The 8,537-nt window shown below is 46.2% G+C and overlaps 1 non-coding gene across 1 annotated transcript; it reads left to right on the forward strand.

Moving 5' to 3' along the window:
- The first annotated feature begins 7,768 nt into the window (after positions 1–7,768).
- TRNAA-UGC (transfer RNA alanine (anticodon UGC)) lies at positions 7,769–7,840 on the forward strand. The gene has a single exon. It is a non-coding gene; the product is annotated as a tRNA-Ala (tRNA).
- The last annotated feature ends 697 nt before the right edge of the window (positions 7,841–8,537 follow it).

Genomic DNA, 8,537 nt, shown 5'->3' on the forward strand with positions numbered 1-8,537 from the left:
CAGCAAATAAATGCTTGCCCGTTTATTTAATTATTTGTAGACTTCGTTACACAATCCCTGACTCACCCAGAGCCCCTACCGCCACCCTGCAGGCATCAGTGCGGCCCCCGGTCACACCACAGCCCGTACTTTGTGGCTGCTGTGCAAATGTTTGCGAGTACCCATGGGCCAAACCAATACAGCTGGCTCATCCCTCATCCGTGATTGGTGCAGGCCAAGGAGCTGGCAGGTCCCCCCCGAGAAAATTAAGCTGTAGATTTAATTTTGCAGCACTATGTCTACCTAAATTGACTAAATAACATAGATTTAGAATAAAACTCCTGAAAAAGTCCACTACCTTGTGTGCCAAGCAGCCCTGACATTCAGTGGTGCCACCTGAGGGTCACCTTAGACAAACAGTGGAAAAACGGACTCACATTTATTGGAGGCATTCAGATGTGCACTTTCACAAAGACTATTCATCTTTAAAATGGATATAACATTTTCTTTCTCTTTTAAATTCTATCTCTATCATTTTTCCATTCTGGTCTTTGCAATAAGATTAAACACATATTTATATGCAAATCAGTCTTTACCCTTCTCCAATGGGAACAGACCAGCCCGAACTGCCAAGCCAGGCCCTCCAGAGCACAAGCAACCCAGGACCAGTTTTGCCCTAGTTATTAACTCATCAGCCAGGTACAGCTTGGTTCCAGTGACACAGTGAGCATGGGAGCCACGCCTGGCCATACCAGTCCCACTTAGGACAGTACATAAAATACACAGAAGGTGATGGGAGGCTGCTTGCAATAAGTCTAGCCACTGCCAACAGCTCGGGTAGCACTACAACCCATTGTTCTTTTGCTCACCATGCCACATTACTTTAGACCATTTCAGGAGGGTCCTGGCTTCGCAGTTTTGGGCTGACACGGTGATCAATAGAACGATGGGTTGGAATGCTCCCCTGAGCGATTGTCAGTGGTTAGACAAATTGCAAGCATTCCGTTCATCACCTTTTGTGTGTTTGATGTACTGCCCTAAGTGACACGGTTATGCCCAGACATGGGTCCCATGCTCACTGTGTGCTATACCCGGCTGATGAGCCCATAACTAGAGCGAAACCTGTCCTGGGTTGCTTATGTTCCGGTTCAGGGAGGACCTGGCTTGGCAACTCAGGCTGGACAAATCCCATCAGGAGCAGGGTCAAGACTGATTGGCACATAGCTGTATCGAAACGAACAAGGGTCAGTGGTTAAACAAATTACAATCATTCTTTCCATCACCTTTTCTGTGTTTAATTTGCAAAAAGATTGCCAATTATCATAATTTATGACTGACAACATATTTGGAAGGTACAAAGATCTCAAAATCTCAGGCCCTAGAGAGCTGGGGTAGCCTAGTGTGGTTCAAATGTGAAATCCTTTGGCGATTAACATCTCAGACCCTGATGGCTCCTTCCAGCATAGAAAGAGGGAAAAAGAAGGAGAAATAAAGATATTTACCCCCGTTATGCCTCTCCTGCGGAGGCATAGCTTTTTGACACATTCCCAGGTTTACCAGGTTTGGTCAATCTGGAAATGCATCAAAAACCATGGGATTTGTGTGGGAGCACCCACCACAATGCCCATGGAACGCCTCCATTACGCAGAGTAAGGCAACAAAGAAATTTGAAGTCCTTGCATTACTCTATACTTTGTAAGCCATTCAAAGACATGAAAAGTGGCTTTGTGTGTCTTCATAAATTTGATTTAGAAGTTTGCATCGTGCATGTACTACGTTGTGTGGTGCAAGCATGACACAAAGCCCTCCTAAATATGGGTCTATGTACTTATTTGTACAATAAATACAAAATAGCAAGCCATGTACCACCTCTGGTAACACACACAGCACTAATGTATTCAAACAGCAGTAATAGCCACATTTCTGAATGTATGTAATTGTCATTTGTATTCAGTTTCATGCTATGCTTGTTGCTCGTATGGCACTTATTTTGTCAAACACTGTTTCAAAATCCTGCAAAGGAACAGAGGTGACAAGAAATTAGACATAAGAGAAGTACTTGGCCGCCTGCTTTGCTGTGACACCACAGGTGTGAACAAAACTCCTACCCCAGGAATACAACGCTGGGGCAAGGGAGAGAACACACTGGAAGATGTTCAGGCCTTATCTACAGCGTGGGTGTCACAGAGACAACAGATTCATATTCAGTGAATATCTGAAAACACTGCACTGTGCCATTATTGATGCAAGCTCTGGGAGTTTGGTACTCTCCGTACAGAATCAGTTGCGGCCGGCATGACTCGCTGGTGGGGGGTCGCGCGGGGAGGGTTAATCTAAACAACCAAAAAAATGTGAACTTACCTTCGCCGGCCCAGTCCGGTCCCACGTCATCTCTGCTTCTCTGCTTCTCTGCTCCTCTCCTGAACAGGAAGCAGGCAGCCTCCCTCCCCTCCCCTAAGCCAATCACAATGCTGCAATGGCAGAGTTGTGATTGGTCGAGACGCCGACCAGCCTGGCGTCTATGGGGAGGCCATTTTCTCCATGTAGGCAGCATGCAGCCTACATGGAGAAAAGGCACAGTGCACATGACTGGTTTGTTCGGTCCCAGAGGGCCGACCAAACAGTCAGTGCCCTCAGCAGTGGGAAAGCCACTCCTCCCCTGCCCTAGACCAGACCCACCCACCTGCTCGCCCCCAACCAAACACTTCCTCTTTTTAGCAGTGCGAGAAGCAGAAACATAAAATGGTATTTATAATACCATTTTATGTTTCTGCTTCTCGCACTGCGAGAAAGCAGTGGGGCTACGCTTCTCCGCCCACATGGAATCTAACCATTGATTCCACGACTCCCAATCCGGCTTTAGAGCAGGTTATAGCACGGAGACCGTTCTCTTAGAAGTGGCAGAGTGTCCGTGAGACTATTGATCAGGGGAACGCAGCAATGCTTGTGCTACTGGATCTGTCCACGGCCTTCAACACTGTCGCCCACCCGATTCTCCAAGAGAGATGAAAACAAATGGAAATTCAGGGCACTGCCCTTGCCTGGATCAGGTCCTTTCTAGAGAACCGGACACAACAAGTTGTTCTATGTTCCTTCGTCTCTTCCAAGAAGCCCCTTGTTTGTGGGGTTCCCCAGGGATCGGCACTGAGTCCTCTCCTTTTCAATATATACCTCTCCCCTCTTGCAGCCTTGGTCGAATCCCTGGAGGTGAAGGTGATTTCCTAGGCTGACGATACCCAGCTTTTGTTTTCATTTAAAGAACAATCGAAGGCTGCTTTTATCAACTTTAGAAGCTGTCTAACTCACATCTCAGCTTGGATGATCCAAAATTGTCTAAAGCTGAAGTTGGAGAAAACCAAGGTACTTTTCTTCAACCAACAGGCCTCTCCACCCTCAAATCCAGGGGTCTCCAACAGGTCGATCGCGAGCTGCCAGTGGCTTGCCAAATCCCTGGGAGTAGCTTGCACCGGCATTTAATTATTATGGCCTTACTCTGAGCTCTGGCATCTATTTATTATCCTTTCCTTCTTTTTGTAGGCCTTTTATGAGTGCTTGCCCGCCCTCCCCCAAACCAGCTGCTCATATTGGCTGAAACTGAGATTAGCTGGAGCAGGGCGGGCAGAAGAACATGACGTTCTTCCTGAACTCCGGAACATGCTGGAACCGCACCACCTGCCATTTCCAGGCTGGCTCCTCACTTTATAGCCTGCTTGACATGTGCGCAGATAATCAGGACGGAACGTCTGATAGCTGTAATGCCGGTGGCGCAATCACTATTGATCTACCTCCCTTTTCGAGAACCGCAGCAGCTGCCTTTTGATCCTGCGTGGAGCGGAGCACAGTAGCAGATTGGTAAGCGAGCCTCAGTAGCTGCACAGTAAGTTAATGCAGCTCAGTGCATTTAAGATCCGTTGGTTTGAACGTGCGTGGCTGTACATGCAATACTCCCTCCGCCAAAAAAAGAAGAAATCGGAGTAAAACGCTGCCTAGTTTGAATGATTCCTAAATACCTCATCCAGATACTAATAATAGTAAAACCAAACAAGCGCCGCGGGGAGCACTGTCCTCCTCCTCATTTTAAAATTGCGTGCAGCTGAAAATCATGCACCAATAACTTTAATCTTAATAGTTCAGCAAATGTGCTGCTTCATGTTTAATAACCCTGCTGCCTATTTCAGCAACGGCCTACTTGCAATTGCAGCGGATTATCGAATTCAAAGATGTAGTTTTTGAATTCAAGAAAGAAGCCTGTGGGAAAAAAGCACTATGAATGCTGATTCGAAGTAGCTCTCGCTACAGAAAAGGTTGGAGACCCCTGCTCTAACCTCTGGTGACCTCATGGATTGAATCCCCCTCCTAAGCCAGTAGACTCGGTGGGAAACTTGGGTTTCAGATTTGACAATGATCTTTCTTGCAAGTCCCAGATCCAACAAGTCTCCTCCTCCTGCGTCGGGGAACTTCGCACCTTGCATAAGTTCCTCCACTTCCTCCTGATGGACTGCAGGAGGACGGTGGTTCATGCCTTAATAACATCCTATCTGGACTATGCCACTGGCCTTCACCTGGGTCTCCCTGCATATCTGATTCGCAGACTGCAAATGATACAGAATGCAGCGGCTAGACTGATTTGCAAGGTGCCTTACCATCACTCCATCACTCCCCACCTGAGAAGCCTCCATTGGCTGCCCGTCATAAGGAGAATAGAATTCAAGGCACTCACTCTGGCTTACAGAGCAACCAGGGGTCGAGGCCCGGCCTACTTGAGAGTCAGACTCCAACACTGCCATCATAGCCGGGCCTTGAGATCTAACCACCTACAGCTCCTCACCGCTCCAGGCTTTTTCAAGGCGAGGGTTGGCGGTAGATCTTATGCAGTTAGGACCGCTAAAGTGTGGAATGCCATGCCGCTCCCGCTCTGCCTGACGGAACCAGAACCTGCTTTCAGGCGAGCTCTAAAAACCTGGCTCTTCAACCGTCATTAAGCCTGTGTGTGCCCTGTGTTATCTTAGCGCCGGGACACGTCCGTTGGAGGTAGCTGTGCGCTCTACAAGTTTCAAAATAAATAAATAAATGGAGGAGCCGCCCCTGAACAGCATGCAATGGGTGCTGCAGAGAGAACTGGTACAAAGTCCACGCCATCAACTATCGCTCATATGAATCCATATTCCGAAGAACAAAACTAGACAAATGTATGTTTTGAAGCAAAAATTTCCATTTCAACCCATGAAAGCAATTTTACACCACAAAATATACCTTTACATCAGTGAGTGCACATTCACACAAATGCACATGTATACAGCATCTGCACAATGTCACACTTACAGGAATAAAGATAATATGCACCAAGTGACCTGGCGATAAATACGCCTTACTAATGAAGGAACATATTATTGCATGTCTGTGCTTCCTGCTAAACAAACAGCGAAGGATGCATTTCCGGAGCAGACAATACCATGGGTCACACTTCATAATGCTACTGGGATACTCAGAGAAGGACTGATATCGAGGGCGAGAACTTCCACTCACGCGACTCAGAGGATACACCTTGCACTATTACCATAACATTACTGCCTGATCCCGTGTTTTACATGTATCAATGTATGAATAAAGCATGACCTGGGGTTTGAGAGTGGGGGGTACACGTGGGTACACGGCATCCACCCACTCTTTTCACAGGGTGGATGCCCTCCCCCCTGCTGAGAAGTTGGGCCCCACAGAAATATGTTGAACCTGTCCCAGTGTCATTTTGAAACAGTGGGACAAGTTCATCAGCTCCTGCACGTTGTCTGCTTTCGATTCCCAGCAGCAACGGGCAGGCAGCGAGGGGCCTTTTTTCCCCACCTCCAGCTGGGCCGAAGTTAAGGGGCCACCAGGCCTCCTTTTGATGGAGTATGGGACTGGAGGAGGCCAGGAACCTCACAAATGGAAATGCACTGGTGAGAAAACAAAAGCACACAGCTTGTTATCTCTTCACAGGTACTTAGGTGCACACTTTTTACTTTGTTGTATATAAGTGCATGCACTGTAAGAATGTCAAATGGGTTGGTCTGTCCCAGTATTTACACAAATAACGATTTAAATACCACTATTTTATATCTTTTATAGCGCTACTCATCCCAATGCAGAGTATAAGAGCATTTTGCATAACATGCACATTTCCCATTCCAAATAAATCATGAAAGTGTGTAAATGAATGTACAAGATGTCTTACCTGAGACTGTCAGGGTTACAAGTGTAGGAGTCAAATACGCTTCATAGCTCACCTTAGTCTACTAGAAGGATTACAATGTCTTAACTGAAAGTTAATACAAGGATCTCTGTGTTCATAGCAGTAATCCACTGACCTATCTACATAAAATAAAAATCTGTGATCTGCATGTTACATGATATGCTTTGCAGGAGACAACATTTAAAAAAAAAAACATTTTATTGCATTTTCAGTTGGCATATGTTATAATATATACATATCAGAGCATCATTTCCAGTGAGGTCACTTCCAGTGATGCCACGTGTAATGTCACGCGTTGTGACGTCATGTGCTTTGATAGTACGCGTCATGATGTCACTTGCATACTGCCTGACTTGGGTCAGTCCCCCCACTGCTTGTTTTAGGACTTGTGCCCTGATTACAAGCAGTGGAAAGGGAGAGGAATGCGGATTGGTTGAGTACTAAGTGAGAGAAACACACATTTTGTAAATGACCAACATTATGAACACTTTCAAAACAGATGACTGAGAGTGTGTGTGTTTTTGTCAGCGCGTATGCAAAAATCCGAGGTGAAATCCGGCAGACACCTCACCATGCCTGACTGAAAGCACCTGTACCTAACTATTCCTCAGAAAATACGGTTATCAGGGGGTGCAAAACCCCAAACACCGCCCTCTCCCCTGAAGCTACGCCCCTGAGAACAACACTGGCATGCATTTCTTTCCAATTACACACAAGGATCCACAGAAAAGTAAGATCTTCATTGAACCAAATGTCAGAAACGAAAATGATTTTCTGTCTTCATTTTTTGTCTTTACAAGTTAGGAAAGGCCCCACAGCAAGAAGGGAATAAACCCCATGACTACTAAAACATGTGCTCAAATCTCATCAAATGTTGTTTGTCATTTCAGGGTCTGAATTCAGATGGCAGCTTGCACTGGGTTGTGTTGTGCAGGTATTGTCACATCCTGCCGTTCACTTGTGAAAGGGGAGGGGGAAGCAGAGTTTGCCAGCGCGCAGACACACTCAAACTTGTTTTGTTTTTTTCCAAGTAAAGTGGCACTCTTCTATGTGCAAATTAGCCCATGCCCTTTAAAGTGAGTGATGTGATTAGACTGCAACGTCACTTCCGGTCACGTCACATGAGGGCATTGCACACTGCCTTTGTTCATTAGCACTGCCACTATGTAGTTTAGGACTTGTGCCGTGAGGACATAAGGTCATTCCAAAGTCCGGTGGATCAAAGAATTTCTTTGCCCTGCTGCCAATAGCCAGATCCCTTCAGGTACTGTGAGCCCCCTGCAGCCAGACCTAAAAAAATACAATCCAGTGATTAACTGACAAGAGAGAGAAAAGAGAGCAGAACTTCTTCTAATAGTCTTGCGGCTTGACAGTGGTTGTTGATCAGTGTACTGAGGGACGTATTAACACACAGTACCCAGAATGAAGCCTGGTTCTGTGTGCAATGCCAGGGCTGAGTAGTTCAATTCAATTATCCACATCAAATAATACATTCCAGGAAATATACTGCTGCCCCTTTTATCAGCTCTGATAGAGCTGTTTTAGCTGGGTTTTATACGCGGGGATGTAGCTCAGTGGTAGAGCGCATGCTTTGCATGTATGAGGCCCCGGGTTCGATCCCCGGCATCTCCACTTAATTTTGAGTGCTCCCAGTAAACCCTTTTTGACCCCTGCAGGTTCATGATGAGAATTACTGGTCTCTGTTGTCGCCATCTAACCATGGACGCGCACACACGCGATATGGCTCATAAAATGCAAAAACTACCCTCACACTTGTTTTACACTCAGTCATTTACACCCAGAGGTGCAGCTGATGGGCAAGGCTCAGGTAGGCTCAGAGTAGTCTGGTCAGTAAGATTGGGGGAGGGAGGGGTGGGTGACCTTCAGATTTTCCATCAATGAGGCTGGCATATAATGTTTAGCAAGCATTGGCATAGCCAATAGGTCTCGCCTTTGGGACCTTAGAAGTGTTTAGCCATGTAACAGTTGATGCTGTTGTACCAATGATATTGTGCTGCATAACTAAATACTTATAAGGCCCCAAAGGCGAGACCTATTGGCTATGCCAATGCTTGTTTTTTCTTACAGTGGACAGAGCGGCAACACAGAAAGGGAGGTACTGAGCAGTAGCATGCCCTGTACTGGTAGAGTTAGCTTTCCAATGGAGGGGGCGGGGGGAGGGGGAGGAGGGGTAAAATATATATATATATATATTTTTACTTTCTTCAATCCTGCAACTTTTATGATGTCATATCAGTCGTTTTGTTTACATAACTTCTTGACATATCTGAACACACCTGACACCCAGAAATAAACACGAGAAAGGCCA

The sequence above is a fragment of the Triturus cristatus genome, chromosome 4_1 (genome assembly GCF_964204655.1).
Source record: "Triturus cristatus chromosome 4_1, aTriCri1.1, whole genome shotgun sequence".
Classification (NCBI taxonomy): domain Eukaryota; kingdom Metazoa; phylum Chordata; class Amphibia; order Caudata; family Salamandridae; genus Triturus; species Triturus cristatus.